This window comes from Diabrotica undecimpunctata, chromosome 10, assembly GCF_040954645.1.
Source record: "Diabrotica undecimpunctata isolate CICGRU chromosome 10, icDiaUnde3, whole genome shotgun sequence".
In the NCBI taxonomy this organism is placed as follows: Eukaryota; Metazoa; Arthropoda; class Insecta; order Coleoptera; family Chrysomelidae; genus Diabrotica; species Diabrotica undecimpunctata.
The window spans coordinates 71,701,304-71,714,655 of NC_092812.1; the positions used below are offsets into that span (position 1 = coordinate 71,701,304).

Sequence of the window (13,352 nt, forward strand, 5' to 3'; positions counted from 1 at the left end):
ATCCATATCATCTTCTAGTTTTCTATATAATCTTCCATGAATCACCTTTAGAAATATTTTGAGGGTATGACTTATTAGTGATATTGTCCCATAGTCTGAACAATCTTTGGCATATACTGTTTTTGGTATTGCTACAAAGGTGGACACCAACCATTTGTAACGATAAGATTACTTTATCGTTACTGAGAAATTTAAAATAACTTAATTCTGCCTGTAAGGTATGCAACCAACTATACATGTAATCGTATTATCAATTGTTTATCAATTGGTCAAACTGCTTACCGCCGCTTCCGCTTAACTTGGAACTGACGGAAGCCGACGATTTTAAAAGTGGAAGAGCTCACTTTATATCCAACCTTCGAACGGGTCAGAAGAGTGATCTTTCAACGACCAACGCCACATGGCTCAAGTTATCAGAAAAGAAATTTAAGTTATTCAGAGGTGATATTAAGTTAAAGAAGGCGTTTTTTTTTTATATTAGAAGTTTTGGAAAAAGAAGATTTTGGTTCAATTGATGAAATATTGTTGCGTTGGGTGAGTTTCATTTTAATTAAAGTACATCATTTTTTTTTAACCATTATTAGTTTCATATTAAAATCATTTATTCAATAATTTTACCTTAATTATATTAGTCAAATCACGTTCAGAATTCTTTCTGTTAGAAATTCTCCTAAGTACACGTTCTCATCAATATCCAAGCAATTCGGTAATGTAAGGAGATCCTTCATTACTATTTGCCTATAATATATTCGTGATAAGTTAAATTTTAGTTCTTCAGTGAAATATTCATAGTAAATTCCCAACATTTTTTTTAAATACATAGTTTTCGATTAATTTTCCAAGGTCACAAAAAGTGTACGAAACCTTCACTAATTATCATCTTCTGACTAGTTTTTCTTGTCCTAACCGCCTTGTTGTTTATCAACTCTGAATAAAGCTAATGAGAGCTTCTTTGATTTTATTTTAGTCGTTGGAGGAAGAAAGAATATAAAGTCAATACAATAAACATTATTTTGGATTTGGGGTAATAGCTTCCAGTTGAGTTTAGTTTGGAGTTTTTTTTTTGGTTTTTCCCGAATATTGGAATAGCGATTCAGTTTGGTGCTAGAACAGTGGGCTTACAGCTTTCACCCGAACGAGTCCCGGCGGCGTAAGGCGTCCGGAAGAAGAACCTTCTCGGCTTGAGAGTAGACAGGTTTTTTTTTACTGTTTGGTAATATCGTAAAAATAAGTTACTTAAATATTGTTTAAACTTTAGTGAGTGAACGAACCAAAACTTAAAAATAATCCTAGTCAATTTTCATAATTCATATTTGCGTATCATTATATATCTTACATTCAATTTTTTTTCTTAACATCATTTGCTTATTTTTTTTGTGTCATTAAATATTTTAACTATATATATGTATTAGTAATAACAGGGTAGGGGTGGATTTTAATACACTTTGTAAGGTCATTTGTGCACAAAGGTCCATTTTGTATTTTTACAGCCCTACTGGTAACGTCACTGATTCATCTTGGATCTGTTCCTTTCTGAACAGACCAATTGAAATATATTTACAGGTTATCTGATTGGAATCAACTTAGAAATTGTCGAACTGATACATTGTGTTAAATATAGGGAAGGGTAATAATTGTTTTAATATATATAAATAGGTTGGTTGTAGTAAATTTTGTTTTAATTCATGAATAAAACTTCATAATAAAAGTTCCTACTTTTCTAGCATATTAGAGTGTGTAAATATATTGTAAATAGGGATCAATAGGGTTTTTGTATGATAGGGTATTTAAGTTAAATTGTATATTACGGTTTACAGGTTTTTCTATTTTATTATTATTAAATTGGGTTATAAGTAATAATCTGTTTTATTAAACAACCTTTTTTTTTTAATAAAGTTATATCTAGTTACAGAAAACATAGTTAACAGCAGCAATAAAGTCACTAGGTGAAGTGTTTGTTAGACTAAGAGTCCAGTAAACATCTTCCCTGGCGCCCAAATCATTCTTCTCTCATATATTCCTGTTGTCAGTACTTACCCTTAGTTCGTTTTGGTTATTCTTATATTTCCTTAGTTAATATACATCTTTCCTATTCTTTACTGTTTTCTCAGGGCATGCAAATAGGCCTAACCCTACCTTGAGTATCAACTGGCCAGTCTCAAGCATACCCAGCTAGCCTAACTGCATTCAGTTTCAACTCTTATTTTAATTTAGTTTCAAACTTATCTTCACACTACTCTACAGATCTTATAACATCAGGGACATAGTCCCAAGGGATCTGCCTACTATATTTCTTACAGTAGCGCCCAAAGTGGAGAAATATAATTTTGTTACAGTGGCGTAGTCCAACGTGGAGCCCAGATTTTCAGTAAGATAGTATTCCTTAATTTATTTGTCTCTTTTTAAACTGTTTCTAGTTTGTTTGTCTATTTTTGCATATTTGATAGTTATTTAGATCCAGTGTTCTTTGCTACAGTATCTCAGAAATATTAAATAGTGTCTTATATTGCTGTGTTGGTGGTTTTGTTAACTTTAAATTAATAATTAATTGTAAACCTTCATTTAGTATAATATTTTTCATAATTATATTGGTTTGACATTTCTGGTTTGATCGGGTTAGTGATACCTGTACATTTGTTGAGAAATATTGAATAATTTATTGTATTACTATTTACATTGTTATTAGCCAATAGTGGTTTTGTTTAGGTGCGATCACACTATATAATATATATTTTTTTGGTCAATTATTGCATACTATATATAAAAATAAGTTCAATTTACTTATTGTCATTTGATCTCTCAAACCAACTTTAAATTATTTTAAATATATTTATATTTAAAGGTATAGGTACACCTTTATTAATTACATTTGGTTAAACACATTGTTGATTTTGGTTTGTTGGTGATATTTTTTTTTCCTCTCTTTCATCATGTGTACCTTTAAGGCTGAGCATTTATTAGTTAAGGAAGTGGATTATGAGCTGAGGATAAGGGGAATTCCCTTTGAAGAGTCTACCAAGGTTGAGAAAAAACACCAATTATTGCGCGGTGCCTTGAAACAAGAGCAAGGAAATAGGAGCTTTCGACAAATTTCTTCTGTAGATATTCCTTTTCTGGAACAACAACAGGAGATAAACCAGACGTTGGAGGACCTGGCTCAGAGGATATCCGATTTTAGAGGGACTGTCCATGATAGCATGTATTCCAGGTTAATTTCTCGTCTTACTCATATCTCTGGTCGTGCACATTTACTATCTTGCTCAGATGAGGAGCAACAAATTTTCAAGCGCTCTATTTCCATTAGAATTCTTAGTTTAGAAGGTGAACTTGATTCTCGAGTAAATCCGGCAGCCACTTCCACTCCTATTTCTTCTGTTCATGCAGCTAATTCGTTTTCACACCCTAAACCAATTCAGGTACATAAGTGGGGAATTTTGTTTTCTGGTCAAGGTCATCATGATGAAGTCATTACCTTTTTGGAGAGAGTGGAATGTCTTCGTATTTCAAGAGGTGTGAGTGAGGATGATCTTTTTGCAGCTTCTGCTGAATTATTTACAGGTCCTGCGTTTACTTGGTTTATGAACAACCGTCATAGCTTTTCCACTTGGTCTGAGTTGGCTCAGAAATTAAAATCTGATTTTCTGCCTTATTCTTTCCAAGATGATCTCCTAGACGAAATCAAAAACCGTAAACAAAAGCCAAACGAACCTGTCACTATGTTTATTAACACCATTTTGGGCATGTGTAGTCGACTTGAGACTCCTCTATCCGACTTTGCCAAAATAAAGATCATTCTTAAGTGTCTGTTGCCTTTTTACCATCAGCAATTAGCTTTAATGGACATTCAGAGTATCGAGGATATCACGGAGAAGTGTAAACGTTTAGAGGAAACTCTATCTTGGTCTTCTTCTTCTGCAAGGACGTCTCGACCTACTTCTGGTCCTTCATTTAACTTAAGTTTCTCTAGAAATCGTTCTTGGCAACCCAAAACTCATACACAGAATGTATCTGTGGTGAATTCGTCTTTGACTTGTTGGAATTGTCGTGAGCCTGGCCATGCATTTTATGAGTGCGTGACACCTCGTACACGTGTTTTCTGTCACGGTTGTGGTAGAGACAACACACTCAAACGTAACTGTTTTAAGTGTTCGGGAAACGAGCGGACAGAGGCTCGTCCCCTGAGCGTTCCTCAGTCTACAACCCCATCAGGGACTACAAACACAACAGTAAACGAAACCACAGGTCCAATACTCCCCAGCACTTCGAAATCACCCACTCAAGAAAAGAAAAACACTCACCAACCAAAGCACAACAAACAAAAACCAAAGCAAGCAAAAAAGTAACTGTCAACCACACTGCGGTTAACTCGAGCTGTTTGCTTGACCTTAGATTATCTCCACCAGTCGTAAGTCATAATTTTAGTAATGAACCTAATCAGCACAGGGAAACAGTTCCATTTTCTACACCAGTTTGTAAATTTGTTGGCAATGATAATATGTCTAAGTTAGTACCATTTTATAATTTGGATGGCCAATATAATATTTTAGATTTTGATATTAATTCTTTATTAGTCAGAAAACATAATGATAACCGACCTTATCTTGAAATTAAGATATTAGGACATTCTTGTTTGGCTCTATTAGATAGTGGCTCTAACATTTCTTTAATAGGTTCATATTCATTACAATTGTTAGAAAACACTAATATTAATATTATACCTATTTCTTCCCTGCAAGTCTCTACTGCAGATGGTACCATTCAGTCGATCACAGGTAAATTTGAAACTGAAATTTTAGTTGCAAATATTCGCAAAACTATTACCTTTTATATTATACCTTCCGTGCAAAATTCTATAATTCTTGGCATGGATTTTTTAAATGCATTTAATAGCACATTAAATTGTTCGGACTTTTCGTTCTCTATTTCTTCCTTTAATTTATCAACTGTAAGTGTTATTCGTGAATTTTCTAGTTTGTCTGGAATGGAACAAAAACAGTTAGAGGATATTATCTCTAAATTTTCATCTATTTCGTCTAAAGATAAATTAGGCCGTACACATTTAATGTCTCATACTATTGAAGTGAGAACTTCAACTCCTTTCAGACAGTATCAATATCCCATACCTCAAGCATGGCAAGCAGATTTAGGTAAAGAAATCGATTCAATGCTCTCCTTAAACATTATCGAACCTTCTACCTCTTCATATTGTAGTCCTCTGTGGCTTACAAAGAAGAAGGATGGATCATTCAGAATTTGTTTTGATGGTCGTAAATTAAACAGTATCACATCGAATAGGGACGCTTATCCTATCCCTCGAATAGATGTTATATTAAGCAAACTCCAGAATGCGAAATACATCTCTTCCATTGACTTATCCAAGGCCTTCTTACAAATTCCTTTGAGTGAAGAGAGTAAGAAATATACTGCTTTCGCTGTTAGTGGTAAAGGATTATTTCAATTTGTCACGATGCCTTTTGGTCTAGTTTCAGCTCCTCAGACGATGTGTCGTTTAATGGACTTAGTTATTGGTCCACAACTTGAACCATTTGTATTTTATTATTTAGATGATATTTTAGTTGTTACTCCTGATTTTACTTCGCATATTGAAATATTAGAGAAGTTATTTTCACGCCTTAAAGAGGCTAATCTCACTGTCAACTTGGATAAATGTAATTTTTGTCGTCCTAATCTCAAATTCCTGGGATATGTTGTTGATAGTCAAGGTTTGAGGACAGATCCTGACAAGGTAACCGCTATCAAGGACTTCCCCATACCTAAAACAACTACTCAGTTACGTAGGATCTTGGGTATGTGTGGGTACTATCGAAGGTTTGTACGTTCTTATTCCACTTTATTATCACCTCTTACTGACCTCCTTAAGAATAGGAAAAAGGGTCAGACTATTACCTGGAATCCTGAGGCTGATGATGCTTTTCATCGTATTAAAGAAGCTCTTACCAGTGCTCCTGTCATGACTTCTCCTGATTTCAGTGAACACTTTTACCTCATGACAGATTGTTCTAATACTGCTTCAGGTGGTGTCCTCTTTCAGATGAAAGATGGTTCTGAGCACCCCATAGCGTACACTAGTAAGAAGCTCAATAAGGCCCAGAAAAATTACTCCACTACTGAGCGGGAACTCCTTGCTATAATTCATGGCTTGGAGGCCTTCAGGTATTATTTAGAAGGTCGTAAGTGTACTTTGATCACTGACCATAGTTCGTTGTTGTGGATGCATTCTATGCGTAACCCATCCCAACGGTTGTCCCGCTGGATTTGTAAGTTATCAGCGTTTGACTATAACATTGTCCACCGTAAGGCAAATGGTGTTGTAGTAGCTGATGCTTTGTCTCGAACATTTGATGTCAATCTTCTTGACGTATCCACTTTAGTTCCGGATGCGTGGTACCATAAAATGTTGGAGAATGTTACTCAGAATCCTGGTCAGTACCCTGATTTTAAAGTGGAACATAATATCCTTTATAAACATGTTGTTAGTCCAATTGAAGCCTTGACTAATATGTCGGATTGGAAAATTGTCGTCCCAACCGCAAATAGGGATGAAATTCTTCGTACTTTTCATGATAATGTGACATCTGGTCACTTTGGTTCCTTTAAAACATTTAGTAGGATAGCGGAGCTATATTATTGGCCTGGTATGCGCAACTGTATTAAGAAATATATTTCTAGATGCAAAGTTTGCGCTACATGCAAGCCAAGTAATAAGCCACAAGCTGGATTAATGGGTTCTTTTAGGAACATTGACTTCCCATGGCAGATGGTATCTATGGATTTAATTGGACCATACCCTCGTAGTTATAAGGGCAATACCTATTGTTTGGTGGTCGTGGATTACTTCACTAAATTTCCATTAGTTTTTCCTCTTCGTAATGCCACAGTTCCTGCCATTGTGAAATATTTGGAGGAGCAAGTCTTTTTGTTATTTGGTGTTCCCCAAATTGTCTCTTGTGACAATGGTCCTCAATTTGTAGCTAAGGCTTTTAAAGACCTTCTAACTAAATACAAAGTTCAGAAGATCTTTTATAACGCTGCGTACCATCCGCAAGCTAATCATAGTGAGCGTGTAAACCGCAGTATTGTTACAGCCCTAAGATCATATACATACCAAGACCACAGAGCTTGGGATCAATATATTCACTCCATAGCTCAAGCCATAAGAACTTCTGTCCATGAAGTTACGCAGTGTTCCCCAGCTTATTTAAATTTTGGTCGAAATGTTGCCTTATCTGGTGATTATTTTGGTTTAGTTTCAGGAAATTCCACAATTCTACCTCAAATATCAGATAAACTTCATCGTTTAGATGATATACAGACTCTACCTCCAATATTTGCAGACATCAGGAAGAAATTAAAAACTTCTTACCTTAAGTCACAGGGTCAGTATAACTTGAGGAAAAGAGATTTGCGATTCTTTGTTGGTGATCGGGTATTAAAACGTAATTTTGTTAAGTCTAGTAAAGGTGATGCTGTTTCTGCCAAATTTTGTCAAAAATACGTCCCATGTATTGTCAGTAAAGTAATATCTCCTTTAATATATGAATTGAAAGATAGTTTGTCCAACAAACGTCTTGGTCGATTTCATATAAAGGACTTATTACCAGATAACACTGTCAATGACTTAGACTCTTCATCGTCAGAAGAAGATTAACCTGACAGGATTGATTAGGTTAATTCCTCTTTCTAAATTTTGGTAATACTTGATTTTTTAATGAATAGGTAAATGATTGGATTTTGATTTTAGTCACCAGATAGACAATATGGTTTATCTATTATATAATAGTTTTAGCTTCCCTTACTAAATTTAGCTTTGTTGTTATTAGTTATAATATTGAAGTAGGTACAGCAAATTTTTTTTTGGTAAATCAAACTGGTGTAGAACTGTCAACTCTTCGTACCTTATTATGTTTATATGTGTCATTGCTGTATATTGGTATACATAAATACATGTATATGTTTAGATTTTGTTTATTTGATCCTGAGGTTGTTTTTGGTAGTTCCTACAGGAAAATTATTAAAATACTTAGTAATATTCTTTGATACATTAGTTAGCATTTGGTCTAAAGAAGTTATCGCGTCATTTGTTTTAGATAATACAATTTTAGTATACAGTGTGATTCCTAAGTTAGACTTCATTCGTTAAAAATTCAATGAAGTTAGTTGAGATAAAAGTTACGCCGAATTATTATGTAACCTTTTGTTATTTTTTTTTGTATCTAACATTTCTTATGAAATTGGTTTGCCTCGCATGGCTATGCAAATACGTGGGTTCGAAACTTGTGTTACTATCAATAGTGCGCACCTGATAGGAAGCAGATTTCAGGGCTCACAATTGCCTGGTTATATCTATCAGACCTTAATCAATTTAAATGCTGAATCTCTATGATAGAATGTTTAATCATCATCATCATTATTGAAGGATGTACTAAACATTCTAGTATTACAATTCAGAAGTATTATTCTGTTGAAACATAGTCTTAATTTTAATCTCACTTCTATTATACATATATTGTCTACCCTTTGTAGCTTTATTATCTAGTTGTGCTGATACAAATGGTAACCTCTTAGATCTCAGCCTTATTAGAATATATCTTTTGTATTCAACAATTGAATATTGTGTTTAGCATCAGCTTTCCTGGGAACTCATTTTGTTTTTATATGTAATTAGGAGTCAGGATCAATGTTCTGTTATATAGATACAAGTAACTAGTGAACATACCCTAATCTGCAGTTTCTTAAGAAATTGATTCCTTGTTCTCTAGTACTTCTTTGATTGAATATTTATAAGAGTTATCCATTTATGATGTCTTGAGGTATTGTATTAGCGATGATTTAGTGATATTTGGTTGGCTTTTTCTGGCTATTCTTATAAATCTGTTGTAGCTACAGCTATAGTTAGAGAATTCCAGAATTAGTTAACTCCATTTCGTTATGTCAGTTCTTTAATTTGGTACACTTTCTTCCTGTTGTATTACTCTTATATGTGAAACTCAACTGTTCATCTATTAGTTCATATATTACTAATATTTGTGTTGGAATACCTTACTCCAATAAGTTTGTCATTCTTGTGTAGATCTTATCTTGAATCTGATGCATAACAGATGATGAGCTTAATTTGGGGTGTAATCCATCGTAGGTTGTGGAACTTGATAGGGATACAATGTGGTCTGGAATTTGGTAACCTTCAATGACACGAAAGGGAGTCCTAGGAAGATGATTTGGGATTCTTCCGGATGTTCGGCCTAGTCAGGTTGAGTCGTTAGTAGATTCTTGATTATGTTGTATACTGACTAAGTATCCCTTATTATACCTATCTACTCATGACTGGAATCAGATCAATTCACATATGCTGCAGACACTTAGTCTGTTATTTCGTTCCAATGGTTCAGTTTCATGGTACCAAATATTTAGCATCTATAGAGTATAATGATTATTAGGTTGTGGTGATGACCCATGAATTTGCCTGATTGTTTCACATTGGATATGCCAATATAAATCTGTTGTCCATTGTCGGATCAATTTAGGATAAAATGCATGCTACGATCATTTTTCCTCAGTAACTCTTATATCTAGTGTGGTTTTATATTACGGTCCATATTTTGGTTTATTGCGAATTGGTTACGAAATCTACTGATTGCTTCACCTTGGATATGCTCTAAAATAAATCTGATGTCCATGGATGGATCAATTTTGTATCGTTCATCCCATTCGTCAATTATTTTGAAGATTTGTATTTTTATTAGTTATTTAGTATAAGGTTTTAATAAACATACTATAACTTGTGGGCATGAGTGCTTGTGTCATATTTAGTATATTGTATATTAGAACTACCCCTCTTGCATGACTCATAATCTGTGGTTAAGTATAATCGGTCGAGTTAAATGCAAATGTGTGGAAGTTATTTGGTATATTCGGTTATATATTAGCAAGTTTTGTATTCATGTATATGATTGGTATAGTGTTCTTGTTGACAATAATTTGGGGTTTATTTAAATCTACTTAATCAACTTGAACACAATTTTGGTTTTTAGAATGTCAGTCACGGATGGAAGATTCTGTGCATTTCATATGTTAGCTAGTGTGGTGTCCTGGACACGCTATATTATTGGCTATTTTGTTCACGTCTGTGATGGATCCCACAGTATATGATTGGTCTTGAATATCTATAGTTACACAGGAAAAAAAAAATTGTTCTTAGGTCAATTTTTTTTCTCCAAGTAAAGGGAGAATGTAACGATAAGATTACTTTATCGTTACTGAGAAATTTAAAATAACTTAATTCTGCCTGTAAGGTATGCAACCAACTATACATGTAATCGTATTATCAATTGTTTATCAATTGGTCAAACTGCTTACCGCCGCTTCCGCTTAACTTGGAACTGACGGAAGCCGACGATTTTAAAAGTGGAAGAGCTCACTTTATATCCAACCTTCGAACGGGTCAGAAGAGTGATCTTTCAACGACCAACGCCACATGGCTCAAGTTATCAGAAAAGAAATTTAAGTTATTCAGAGGTGATATTAAGTTAAAGAAGGCGTTTTTTTTTTTATATTAGAAGTTTTGGAAAAAGAAGATTTTGGTTCAATTGATGAAATATTGTTGCGTTGGGTGAGTTTCATTTTAATTAAAGTACATCATTTTTTTTTAACCATTATTAGTTTCATATTAAAATCATTTATTCAATAATTTTACCTTAATTATATTAGTCAAATCACGTTCAGAATTCTTTCTGTTAGAAATTCTCCTAAGTACACGTTCTCATCAATATCCAAGCAATTCGGTAATGTAAGGAGATCCTTCATTACTATTTGCCTATAATATATTCGTGATAAGTTAAATTTTAGTTCTTCAGTGAAATATTCATAGTAAATTCCCAACATTTTTTTTAAATACATAGTTTTCGATTAATTTTCCAAGGTCACAAAAAGTGTACGAAACCTTCACTAATTATCATCTTCTGACTAGTTTTTCTTGTCCTAACCGCCTTGTTGTTTATCAACTCTGAATAAAGCTAATGAGAGCTTCTTTGATTTTATTTTAGTCGTTGGAGGAAGAAAGAATATAAAGTCAATACAATAAACATTATTTTGGATTTGGGGTAATAGCTTCCAGTTGAGTTTAGTTTGGAGTTTTTTTTTTGGTTTTTCCCGAATATTGGAATAGCGATTCAGTTTGGTGCTAGAACAGTGGGCTTACAGCTTTCACCCGAACGAGTCCCGGCGGCGTAAGGCGTCCGGAAGAAGAACCTTCTCGGCTTGAGAGTAGACAGGTTTTTTTTTACTGTTTGGTAATATCGTAAAAATAAGTTACTTAAATATTGTTTAAACTTTAGTGAGTGAACGAACCAAAACTTAAAAATAATCCTAGTCAATTTTCATAATTCATATTTGCGTATCATTATATATCTTACATTCAATTTTTTTTCTTAACATCATTTGCTTATTTTTTTTGTGTCATTAAATATTTTAACTATATATATGTATTAGTAATAACAGGGTAGGGGTGGATTTTAATACACTTTGTAAGGTCATTTGTGCACAAAGGTCCATTTTGTATTTTTACAGCCCTACTGGTAACGTCACTGATTCATCTTGGATCTGTTCCTTTCTGAACAGACCAATTGAAATATATTTACAGGTTATCTGATTGGAATCAACTTAGAAATTGTCGAACTGATACATTGTGTTAAATATAGGGAAGGGTAATAATTGTTTTAATATATATAAATAGGTTGGTTGTAGTAAATTTTGTTTTAATTCATGAATAAAACTTCATAATAAAAGTTCCTACTTTTCTAGCATATTAGAGTGTGTAAATATATTGTAAATAGGGATCAATAGGGTTTTTGTATGATAGGGTATTTAAGTTAAATTGTATATTACGGTTTACAGGTTTTTCTATTTTATTATTATTAAATTGGGTTATAAGTAATAATCTGTTTTATTAAACAACCTTTTTTTTTTAATAAAGTTATATCTAGTTACAGAAAACATAGTTAACAGCAGCAATAAAGTCACTAGGTGAAGTGTTTGTTAGACTAAGAGTCCAGTAAACATCTTCCCTGGCGCCCAAATCATTCTTCTCTCATATATTCCTGTTGTCAGTACTTACCCTTAGTTCGTTTTGGTTATTCTTATATTTCCTTAGTTAATATACATCTTTCCTATTCTTTACTGTTTTCTCAGGGCATGCAAATAGGCCTAACCCTACCTTGAGTATCAACTGGCCAGTCTCAAGCATACCCAGCTAGCCTAACTGCATTCAGTTTCAACTCTTATTTTAATTTAGTTTCAAACTTATCTTCACACTACTCTACAGATCTTATAACATCAGGGACATAGTCCCAAGGGATCTGCCTACTATATTTGTTACAGTAGCGCCCAAAGTGGAGAAATATAATTTTGTTACACATTCCTGTGGGATTTTTCCAGTGTTATATACTTCATTAAATAGGTCCAGAAGTACAGGTAGAGTTTCATCGTCTAAACATTTCAGTAGTTCCGCAGGTATTTCGTCTGGACCTACAGTTTTTCCGTTTTTTGCGTTTCGTATTGCTTGTTCGATTTCCTCTATTATGATCTCTGGCCCCGTTTCGCTGTCGATTTCTCCCCGGTTCTTATCGATTATCCTTAAACAGATCTGTTATTTATGTCTTCCATTTTTTTAATTTCTCTTTAATTTCTATAATGATTTTTCCATTTGCGTCTTTCAGAAGGGCATCTTTCTTTTTTCTCAGTGTATTTGTCATTTCCTTTATTTTCTTATGCATGTTAAAGGTATCACTGTTTAGCATATGCCTCTATTTCACTGCATTGATTAGCAAGCCAGGTGGATTTGGCCTCTTTTATTTTCTTTCCTATCAATCTCTGTAGTTCCTTGTATTTTGCCTTACTCCTGCCTTTATGTTTCCTTCTTTCCTCCATTAGATCTAAGATTTCTGAAGTCATCCATCTCTGTTTTTTTCTTATTTTTGTCTGCAGTAGCTTTTCTCCTGCCTTTATTAAAGTTTCCTGTACCATGTTCCATTTGTCATTAACATCTGTTGTTTTTATCACGTCTTGTTTGATTTTCTTTAAGTTATCTTTCTTTAAGTTATATATATATATATATATATATATATATATATATATATATATATATATATATATATATATATATATATGTTACACTTGAGATTTCCGCAGGAGTTATATGTGCTTTCTGTGGTTTTCTGGGTTTGACTCCGCGTTGAATATTTTTGGTTTTAACATAAACCATTATTTTGACGACGTTTCGGCAAGGTCGCACTTGCTATTGTCAAGCCAGATAGTAACACTTGTTACTGGTGCTTGAA

The 13,352-nt window shown here is 33.6% G+C and overlaps 1 protein-coding gene across 1 annotated transcript in view; it reads left to right on the top strand.

The window, feature by feature from the left end:
- Positions 1–13,352, top strand: part of LOC140452405 (solute carrier organic anion transporter family member 3A1-like) — a 174,141-nt gene that overhangs the window by 11,181 nt on the left and 149,608 nt on the right. The window lies entirely within an intron of this gene.